Source organism: Gadus macrocephalus, chromosome 1 (assembly GCF_031168955.1).
Source record: "Gadus macrocephalus chromosome 1, ASM3116895v1".
NCBI classification, from domain to species: domain Eukaryota; kingdom Metazoa; phylum Chordata; class Actinopteri; order Gadiformes; family Gadidae; genus Gadus; species Gadus macrocephalus.
The window spans coordinates 4991895-5003832 of record NC_082382.1 but is presented as its reverse complement, the minus strand read 5'-3'; the positions used below and the strand labels follow the sequence as shown (position 1 = coordinate 5003832).

The window sequence follows — 11938 nt, the reverse complement described above, 5'->3', positions numbered from 1 at the left end:
ACTTTTTTGGGTCCCCGTTCCTTTAATTATAATCAGAGCTTTGTTTGCCTTTTCCTCCATCTGGCTTAACCAAGAAACAACCGCAATGGAAAATAACAGCTTTGTTTCTAAAAGCTTCATCATTGCAATTTATTTTCCCCCAAATTGAAGTCTAATGATTACAGGATGATGTGAAGCTTGAAAAAATGCTGAAACTGGTGGAAACAAAATAATACTGGTGGAAACTAAATCAATTAGTGCATTTGAATAGAAATAGAGTAATCTCTTCCTTGAAGAGTAACATCATTACTGTGTATTACTGTGTATAACTCTGGCAATTCAGTTGGACTTCTATGAGTTAAAGTCTTCAAAAACATGAGACTACTACACAAATAACTATTTGCATGCAACATTACTGCAGCACAAAATGCAATTCTGTAAGACAATAAGAAACAAACCTTCTTAACCTAATAGAAGAGGCTTGAACTTGAGACACGCAAAACAAGGTCTTTCCAAATCTATCAATGATTACTTTTCTGACACATCAGACTGAGGTTGGAGCTTTCCTCCTTGGAATCTGCAATTTCTGGTGCTTCTAATCCCAGAGGTTGAGAGTGATTGAACTGTTGGAAAAAATCCACCCAGAGACTGGAGATCTGTGTGCTGGGACATAGGTTGGTAAAAAATTGGCGCAATGGCCCAATATATTTGGAGAGAAGGTGGTCAGAAACCACCTTATTCAGTGCCACAGAACGGGAGGGGAAGGAAGTTGTTTGGTGGTTGAGTGGATCTCAACAGCAACCTTATTCAAAAGAATAGAAGTAAAACAAGTGTATACTGTACACTGGATATCTTGTTTCTAAAATGTAGCGCTTCAAGTAGTTTGCTAATTTGATTCATTGAATGTGCTTGCATGATTCTTGCACTTTCTTGGTTGTGTCTTCATGGTAGAATGCACTTATTTGAAGTCGCTTTGGATAAAAGCTTCAGCTAAATTATAATGAATATGTTAATTAGAATTCTTATTATGAATTATATCGTAAATACATAGACCATTTTCGTTTTAATAGACACTTTCCCTTGCATGGATTTATTTAAGTCTGATATTTGGTGGCACACGGTGTGTGTGTTAGTTTGAAATTGCATTTGAGTACCAAGTGCCATCCCCATTTGTCCGATGCACGGCTGTATCGTTGCACAATGAGCGGCAAAAGCTGTTCATCGCGTCCCTCGTTTCAGGACAAATCCATAAAAACTTTTGTGTTGGCCGTCTGCTGGGCCACAATCTGCAACCCAATCAGGCCCACAGCAGGAAATATACAGAGCTGTAATCCACAGATGTTCAACACAACAGCGCCGTAGACTTTTTCCAATGTTCTAAATGTCTTCCAGCATTTGGAGCTTGAAGTTGGGGGCTGAAGGTTTGAAACCAGACCTCAGTAGGCCTCTCCGAGCCTGCCTGAACATACAAGCACTAACATCTTCCTTAGCTATTTTTGGATTGGCCTCATTACATTTAATTTCCGAACCTTAAAGGTTTACAATTAATTGACTTTATTACATTATCACATTACATTAATCATAACATAGTTGAAAAGTTGTGACCCATAATGCACCTGAGAGCCCTGCATGCATGCTGCATGAATCCATTAGTTGTCCCCTGATTTTCTCCAAGCGGCCCTCTACCTATCTGGCACATATGGATCAATACATCTCTAAGCAACAGGGAGAAGATGGGCTTTAGCTCACAGCTCGCTTCTTGAAGCCCAATCTGCTTGCAAATGGGTTGACATGAGAGGATTGTGGTTACTAATAAAGTGAAGGACTACAGGATCAAAGAAAACATAAAAATTACAATACCAATGACAGGAATTTTATCTATCAAACACTTACCTAATATCTTGAAAAATGTAAACAATTATGTTCACATGCATCTCACAGTCTGATAATAAACTGTGTCTGTGAAAGAATCGTACAATTGTGGTCTGAACCCCCCTTGCCCCCCCCACTCTGTGTGTTTTCTGTAGTTTCTACTTCCTTAAAGCTAGGGTGGGTAATTTCTTTACTGTAATATTTGGCAAAACTGTCCTAATAGCCAGTCAGCTATATGTAGGTGAAGTTCTCTGAGAATATCTGCTCATAACTTTGCTCTCCCCTGCCTCTGTGGGCCGCACCCAAAAATTGCCACCGCTCATGTACACTTTGACCAATCAGAGCGAGGCTCCGATTCTCCGTTCTTATTGGCTGTGGGACTGTCCGGTCACCTTGGCAACGACGTTGGTGCGTCCCTGCGTGAGCGTTCACGAGCCTAGCGGTCTGACAGTTTTGTACTACTACGGCGGACAACAAATGAATAGCCGTGTCTTCATCAACGGCCCATAAATTTCCCATTCCCCGGATACCATCAACTAACACCACTAAGACAGAGAAAAAAAGAGGAAAGACACTTGTTGAAAGGACAGCTACTAAAAGGGAGGCGGAGAGAGCTCGAAATAAAAGTGTAAAAAAAAAAAAAAAAGAGTAAACATCGGCGTGGCTTATGAGCGATGGAGAGAGTTACGTGACCGGAGAAACTTAAAATCGGACGCTGAGATGGCTATATTTCTTATAGACAGGTAAGGAATTGTGCTATCCCTCCATGGTATATTGCGATGAATATGTAAAGTGTCGGCTGGTATGGTTTTTTACTAAGCAAAGCCACGATAACCGTTACATTACGGTTCTGTAATGTAACCATTTCAATACGGTTCTGTAGGATGTCTTGCATCAGCCGATGGTTCTTTTCCCGGTCCGTTTTATAGGTTAGTTATGGTCACACCAACCGTGGCTGTCGGAATAACACAGAGATTGTGCTAACACGTGGCCTAGGCTTCAACTCAACTGTGGATAATGTCCGAGTCACGTTTGTATAAAAGCTACGTTGACACAACTGCCAAGATAAGCACTGCGAGGGAAGTCTAGCATATGATATTCCATGTATTGTTATAACGTTGTTGCAAGCTAGCAGCAGCCTAGCTCAGTTTCGCGATCGCTTTGAAGTGACGGTTTCCTTGTGTGTAATCTGGCTTTCTGTGTTATTTTATCAAATATATATATTTTTTCAGCACAGTACTGTACATACACAATGATGGACAACGACAGTAAAGAGATCATATCGATTGTCAATATTGATAAGAGGGAGACCTAGAAGAATTCTGTTATCATGGAGAAGGAGGTTTTGTTTTGTTTTTTTGTTTTTTTTGCTTTTGTTCTTATGCTAACGAACTACAGTTGCAATTAGTTTGCTATCTTGCTTGGCTGATACAGCTACCTTTCTTAGGCCTACCAGCGCAATGGCAATGATTTTAAGATAACATACATGGTATGTCTGTGAGTAAGATGTTGATGCTATATATGTACTTATGTAGCAATCAGCACTAATGTTTAATTACCTCGGAATCGGACATGGTGTTTCGTCTTCCTATCAATGTAACTGAATTCACATGAACGCGCATAACTGACGTTCGGTGGGAGGAGCTACAGCAGGTAGCGTGGCAGGGACGGGCCAGAGAGCACGCGACGGAATCTCAACGGCTGTTTTCTCCAAAATCGCCCACCCTAGCTTTAAGGTCTGAAATGCGTTGCTTCATTCAATAGCCCCGTCGCCGTGATGCGAATGGCCTCGCTTGGCCAGGGGAGTGTATGCAAATTAGTCCAGCTTGGCTACGTTGCCAAGAGGGAAAAAAGACGACTAATGCCCAGATAGAATATAAGGAAATATATAAACTTTACAAACACAGTACATGAAATTGCAATGAATTTCACGGAACATCATATTCTGATGCTTAAGTAACAATCTTGAAGATTCCCAAATATTTTCATTAAATGTTTACGGCCAAATGACACAACAGTGATTGTGGCTATGGCCCACTAATGGAAGCCCTTGCATTTGCAGTTTTTGAATGTTACGAACTGGGGGCCCTATCTTGCATCCGGTGCAATTGACTTTCTCACTGGCGCATGTGTCGTTGCTAGTTTGCAACTGGCGCATAGCGTCTTTTTTCCCTCCTGCGCCACACGTTGGTAAATTAGGGAATGATCTTGCGCCCCAAGGGGCGGTTCGGCGAAAGGAGGAGGCGTGTTCTAGCGCAAACGTTCCTTGTTGCTATTTTGCAGTTTCAGAAATCACTTGTGGCATAAACCAGGAAATACCTGGTTTAAAGTCAGTGGCGCGTTGTTCAGATGCTATTTCAAGGGGGCATGCATAATGTTGCTTTTGCACCTTGCGCATACACTTTGCTTCTCTCATCTACCTAGCCACAAATTCTTGGTAAATTATTTGGGAAGAACAGCTGATACAGCGGTAATAAGTTGTACTTTTAAATCAATGCATCTGCAAACACATATTTTCTTGACACAGACATCGTGTACAAGCCCATAACTTTTAGGATTGATGAGTATTTGATCGTGAGAGAACATTGTTTTACCGTGAGTGAGTGTTAAAAAGAATGAATGAATGCGGGCGCGCGTGTGTGCGCCCATCTGTTTAAACACACGCAAACTAAACACGTAACGCATAATACAGTCCATGGCAATGTATATTAACGGGGGCACAAATGCATATTAGGAACACAAGTCGATAAGATAATGCATACAATACTGATAAGAAACAATGTTTATAATGTATTGCGTATATCATTAAATAGAACCACAGTTGCCACATATCATATGTTTGTTAAGTTTTCTTTGCTGGCATTTTTGAGGATTCATGTGCATCTGTCTCATCGGAGACTGCAGACGCGCTGTCAAAATATCAACTTGTCAGATTCACATGCGCTCATGGCTCTTAAAAGGGATGGGAGTTGGCACTCTTTTAAGATTTGCGCCGGGCGCAATTAAGAGTCATTTTTGCGCCGGTAAAATAGCAACATTACCATAGAACCGCCCACAAAGCTATTTGCGCTTGGCGCTTCTCACTTGCGTTTCAGACCGTTAAAATAGGGCCCTGGGTGTCAATGACCACAACCCGCCGTGCATTCATGTCAGCAGCGCAGAGTGTGACGCATCTTCCATCCCCAGCTGGGGAAGTTCTGCCAGAGGCTGAGCTACCACAACGCACTCGCTGACTTGGGCATAGCGTTTGACCCTTCAAACCTCACCCTGTTCAATAATCTTGCAGACAGTGTGCAAAGCTTAGTCCACTATCCTGTAGCGTACACACTACACAGTCCACTACCCTAAAGTGTACACACTACAGTACGTTACCTTCCATGATAGTTCCCCATTCAGACACATACAACCCTCTGCACCCTTGAAACCACACAATGCAATCACAAATCTAGAACACACACAGAACAAGCCAATAGGTGTTGGAGTTGTGTGTCTCTCTCTGAGGGGGGCTCCTGGGATGCGGTCCTCGCTGCAGAAGCCCCTGATCAGCTAGGCCCACTGAACGGCACACTGCTCGCTTCAAGGAAACCCTTGTGTTTGTGTTTGCTGTCTCGATGTTCCGATTGACACGACGTTGTCGTGGTTACAGTCACTACAGCCGCCCTTATCTCAGGCATGCTCCTTTAAATGGCATCTATAAAACATGGGATGGATGGCTTCCCCTCCGGCCCGCCCTCCTCATTCCCCACCACCCCCTCCTCCTCCTCCTACTTCTATCCACATGCCTGAGCGAAGCGCGGTATGGCTGCGGCCGTATCGCTACTACGGCCGCTCGGAGACTCCCTCCTTAAACACCCATCGGATTCATGTTGACGCTCTAAGCTGTCTCTGGTGTCAAAGTCAACCGTAAGGTTTTATTTTAAACACACCCAGGGAGTAGGGAAACCTCCGCTCTGCATTTCACCTCCCAGCGCCGCGCTGCAAATGCTGGAGGTGACACAGGTGTCAAAGCCACCTCGGTGCAGCGTCCTTCTGTATGGTGTACTGCTCACAGACTATCAGGGCACTCTGCATGGAGGTGGCTGACACAGAACTTGTCCTAAAGACAAACAACCTCCAGTGAGCACTTTTGCATATCACTTGTTGGACTAAACATCTGAGAAGACCAAGTGAAAAATGGCGTATTTTTGTCATACTGTTGTCTGCCGGCGTGGTTTTGATCTGCAGGAGTGCCGATCCTGGCACTTGATGATCCATGATGCTCCCTACCCCTGGAAATCACCTGAGTGAGCCTGCATATTGAGTCTCTCTCTGGGTGCACTCACACTAAGCCATCTGGCCGTGGCCGTGGCCGATTTCACACCTAACCGTGCTCAAATCTGCCAGTGTGAGTGTGGCCAGTCTGGCCAGGCCAGGCCAATTTGGCCACTTGGGAGAGGTGTGCTGCTACAGTCCGGGCCGCTACGGTACAGTTGCTAATGAGCCGACACGCGCACACGCACGGCTACGCAACCTGAGCTGGATGACGTATAGTCCATGTGACAACCATGGACATAATAAAGGCGACAAGCCTTCTTTCCCATTAAACGGTAAACATGGCGTCAAGCAGTTCAACTGTTGGTGTGTTCTCTGTGTTGTTGTCCATTGCTGTTAAAACTCTGACTGGCGGCAGACTTTATTATGGTCCATGCAGCGGACGCTTGGTGATGACGTGTTACGACGTGATGACGCATGTACAAGAGCCTACCGTGGCCAGGCCACAGTTGCGACGGCCAACGCTAGGCCAGATGGCCTAGTGTGAGTGCAGGCCAGAGAACAATGGGGCCAGTTGAGCACGGTTAGGTGTAAAAACGGCCAACGGCCACGGCCAGATGGCCTAGTGTGAGTGCACCCTCTCTCTCTGTAAACACAGGTTATGATTGTATTTAAAAACCACCTTCAATAAGTAGGGCCTAACTCTCAAGGACCAACAAACTCTCCCAACTAAATGTGCATTTTCTCTCTCTCTCTTATTATTATGAACATATTCTCTGAAAACTTAAAATCTCTCTCTCTCTCTCTCTCTCTCTCTCTCTCTCTCTCTCTCTCTCTCTCTCTCTCTCTCTCTCTCTCTCTCTCTCTCTCTCTCTTCTCTCTCTCTCTAGCTTGGCTTCCTCCAGTATCAACTGTTGATTTCCAGGTCTGTGAGATGGTGGCTTTCAACTCACAGCTGTATTGTTGTGAGCAGATCCATCCGCCCTCTACAAACCGCAAAAACGAGCAGACAATGTCATTTGTTTTCCAAAGCAGCTCGCTGTCTCTGGGCTTCTTTCAAACAATGTCAACCGGCAGCCATTTTGCCTGTGCTACTCGCTAGGCAACACCAACTTTAAGATACGCAGCACCACCTCCGGCACGGTTCTAATGCGGCCGTACGGCATTGATGGCCTACCTCTTCTCAACAGGGGGTTTCAGCTTCCACAACCAGTCGTCTCCACGAGTTCCCCACAACAACAACATCGACAACAACAATGACGCCTAGTACTGCCGAGCACACTAATCCATACTGTTTGTTTCCAATGCACTGGAGCTGTGGGACCTGTTCCATCTTCAATAATCCCAGGGTGGCCTTTGGCCACCTGTCAGCCATACCTACCAATAACACGACACAATAAAAGCCTGCACAACAACAGCGGGGGCGGAGAGTAGCCTTCAAGGGCTACCGACGGTAATCTATAAAACACTGTAATGGCCCGGCTGTCAGCGGGAGTGAAAGAGAAGACGGACGCCTCCTCGACCGCTCTGAGGGGACTTCAATTAATCACGGCAGAACGGTATCACCGCGGAGCAATAGGAGCCGCTGGAAGGTTACCGCCATCCCGGTGTTCCGCAGGATGAAATGCGATGATAGCACTAATTGCCAAAAAAAGAGAGAGTGATTGAGAGAGAGAGAGAGAGAGAGAGAGAGAGAGAGAGAGAGAGAGAGAGAGAGAGAGAGAGAGAGAGAGAGAGAGAGAGAGAGAGTGCAATAGAAACAGCTGACCACACGGTGTTTGTCAAGGGGACAGAGGATGACCTGAATGAATGAAGTAAATAAAAACTGATAAAGAGAGAGAGGTAGGTCAAGATATGGGTCTCTGAAAAGTACAAAAGAAGACATACAATGCGCAAAAGCGGTGTGTACACACCAGTGTGTAAGCTTAATCATGAGATTCTACAGTCTGTGTGTTTGTGTGTGTGTGTGGGGGGGGGGGGAGGGCGGTCTTTTCTAAGCATAATCCAAAAGTACATGTCTGTAGTCATAAACATGCTGCTGAGCTTGAGCAGGTCGTTGGTCGGATGGGAGATCCGATGGATTAGGACACACAGGGTGGTTCTACTCCACTCTGAGTTGGGCATTGTTTTCTTGACCTTAGATCCATTGATAAGGCGCTTGCTGTCATCTAAACAACGCTGATGGGGAGTGTAATAACAACTGGCTATAAAAGACAACTCTAGATCGAAAGCTATAGATATAGATGCCAATGCATCAGTATTCCAACAATGCTGATCGATGATTTGATAGTTGATAAATCAAATGTTTTCTTATCACTGTAAAAATCTATTTGTAGAAAGTTGTGGGCATTTATACATAAATGTAGAAGCCAATACCAAAGCTAAGCACTTGTACCTGTTATTTTTGCAAAGCCTTAATAATTTAAGATGTAGCTGCTAAAACAGCAGGCTTATTATGGGAAAACATGTAATTGAAATGCCATTAGCACCATAATTAGTTTGTGTGCCGTTGAGCATAAAAAAGCCATGGTATTTATAGCCTAAATGAATGGATCCATTGTTATTTGGTTGTTTAGACTCATTTTGGGTTTTGATTAGACAACGCACACTCTATATCCTAATATCTAGGCTACTACTTGCGATGCTTAATGTTTGAAATCCGGCATTCCTTTGAGCTGACATTGTACAATAACACATGAAGTCATTAACATTAAATCGTCTCCCTACCTGTCGATGTGCTGTCAATTAATCCCGAGGAGACTCAATCCTCTCATGTGCGCTCCATGGCCAGCGACAGGAGCAGCGATTCTTTAAAGAAATACCATTTCCTCGGCTCTTTAGGATGCCCACGATAATGCATCACTTAAAAGGGGGCCTGGTATGAAGGCTCCCCACGATCCCTGATTGAAAGAAGTTGAGATGAACCAGTAGGATGATGCAGATGCAGCGGACCACTCCAAGTCCCAAAGTTCCTGATCCGAGGCTCTACGTGAGAACTCCCCGTTCAGAGATCAAAAACGTGCATGACTCCCAATCACAGCTTTAAAATCAAATTGTTAGACGTTTCAAATCAAGCCAACACACGACCCGTATGGAATGAAGCTGAATTCATTCAAAATACTCAAAACGCCGCCTGTAGTGTCCCATTGGTACCAGGACATCAGACTGAGGAGCGCGTTGCTCAGCGAGGCGCGTCTCCAAGTGCCGCCGCGCCGTCTCCAAGCGCGTAAAGATGGTGTTTTAGCGGCATCCAGGGGATAGACCTGGTAGTTCAATCGCTGTTATCAGAATCAGAATCAGAATCAGAATTACTGATTCTGTAAAATTCATTGGCTTGGTTCCTCAACAGCCAGCTAGCAGCAACAATAAAAGATGAAGTAAATAAAGATAAGTAAAATTATAAATATGTTAAATTAAGTAAAAATAAGTCGAAGCATAGATCACAATAATAAACTAGAAAATGCATTTCCTGCCGAAAATGTGGTGGGTGCTGTAGTGCAAAATGTTATTTAGGAAAGCCACATAGTTTAAGACGCAAGAAATGTTAAATCAAATGATGGGATTTGAACAGAGTCTAAATGGAGTAAACAATGTAAACATGCACACCATTTAAAACATTTAAAATGGTTGGAAACAAAGTGAGGAAATAAAGTGAAGAGTTAAACAAATAGCTAATGTGATCAAGTTTGAATTCATTTGGCAATTTCCAACTCAACTATAGAATAAAAAACCGCCCAGTCAACCAAAAACCCGCCAAATTTTTTTTTTGCCAGAAATCCGATAAATCATATGCTTCATTGCAAATACACGAATACACACCTAAATGCAACCTGATTATTAACTATGAGGTTATGTAAGGACACCTCTCATCTGTCTCTCACACACACAAAACTCAAAAGGTCTGTGTAAAGAACACACTGACAGTCAATAAGATGACATTAATACACAACACACAAAATAGGCATGTAAAAGACCAATGGTGAGCACAATAAACGTTATATGTTACATACATAAACACACACACACACACATACGCACTCCGTGTGCACGGATACAGCCACAGAACAGGGGGGCCTAAATGAGCTAAAATTAAACTCAAATAGTCATGCATAAAATTATCTTACAGAACTTCAACTTGAAATAATCTAACAAGAACTTAAAGAACATAAACCTTACAGTCAACGCCAGCTCGACTATACATCATGATTCAAATCTCCTGACGAATGGCGCAGTGGTTGGAGTGACAGGTCTGATGGCCCTGCGTTGCCCCTAATTATGGTGTTATCCATTTGTATGGTATGTCGGTATGTGCAAGTCGTAAATTGTAAATCTCCCAGCTTTCTTGGGGCATTTGCGGAGGCACCTCCCCTTTTGGTCGTAGCTTTCCCGTTTCTCATTGACTAGTCATTGTTATTGTTATCTACAATAGTCTCTTTAGCAAACCAGCTCGAAACAGTGGTCCTCGCCTCACCGCCCAATCTGGCAACACTGCCTGAACGTCTTCGAGCCTCAACGTCACTCAATGAGACCAATGTGAAATATACGAAGCCGGTATGAAATTACACTGTGATTCTGAAAAAAGTATAAATGATATTGAAATTCTGTTACACAAGTGTGTTGATTTATTAAATGTTTGAACGGTTAAAAAACTATAAATTGACCAAGTCATGAAGTCTGAAGTAGGCCTAGTTGAAGGGTCAGAGAATGAGAAATAATATTTTAAAAGTAGAATATCTTAAAAGTAGAAAATATGTAAAAAATATGAAAAGAAGCACGCGATTCCAAGCTAATCGGAAACATTTTTAATCGGAATGGAGTCTCTAGTTGAAAAATTGAGGAAGGAGATAGGTCCCAAAGTGAGGGCTGCATGCAGAACTCACCTAATGATAATAATACAATAATTTAAGTAATAAAAAGAGAAACTAAGATGGTAGTAATAATAAGTAATGAGGTGTAGTAAAGTGTAGCGTAAAGTTTTCCAGTGGTAGTGGTACCAGAACCGGTTGATTCTAGTGCAAAAATGCTGTGAAATTTAGAGAAAAATTACATGTATTCTAATAGTGTGTGTTGTCCGTAGGCTTGTTTCGGGGGTCTCAAACTCATCTTACCTGGGGGCCGCTGGAGGTAGAGTCTGGGTCAGGCTGGGCCACAACAAGTATTCCACCATAAAAGTAACACAACTGACCCAATCAAGTTAATGATCGGGCAATATTGAGATCACGTTGGCTATGTAATCGCTGACAACAGGGGACATATCATAGTGGTTGGTGGAAACCGGGAGATTTTAGCGTTCTTTGGCGTTTGTCGGGACTCAGACACGCAACTCAAAATTGGGACTGTCCCGGCCAAACCGGGACATCTGGTCACCTTATCACAAGTGATAAAAAAGCGTGACAAGCGACTCAGCAAAAATGTGCGTTTGAAAACAACGCGCGGGCCGCACTAACACTAAACTTTGATGTCAAGTAGGGGTTCACAAAATATCTTCCCGCGGGCCTCAATTGGCCCCCGGGACGCGAGTTTGAGACCCCTGGCCTAGATTAATAAATCCTTCAATTTTAATTAAGTCACCTATTTATGTGGTTAATGTTATGAAAACCATCCCAGACAAGACTGGTTTGTGTGGGCAACGAAAGAGTGATATTGTAAAACCAAACAATGCGCTAAGCTGAGCATTATACGCCGCAACACTCTCCGTCTGCAGACCTCCTCCCCGCTGAAGCATTACCGTCCTGTCTAAAGAGGCGCCCCGCCCATCCCATAATTGCATTATGATCTCTACTTCTCATGCTGTGGTCTCCTTGGTGAGCAGAGAACAGCGGCGCAGGAATAATCA

At 43.6% G+C, this 11938-nt stretch overlaps 1 protein-coding gene across 1 annotated transcript in view; it reads right to left on the bottom strand.

The window, feature by feature from the left end:
- The window catches only part of tafa3a (TAFA chemokine like family member 3a), a 91065-nt gene extending 81464 nt beyond the window's left edge, over positions 1-9601 (bottom strand). Inside the window, exon 1 of the mRNA XM_060063952.1 lies at positions 8830-9601. The gene's annotated coding sequence lies outside the window, so the exon portion shown is untranslated. The remainder of the gene's footprint in view (positions 1-8829) is intronic.
- Between the last annotated feature and the right edge of the window lie 2337 nt (positions 9602-11938).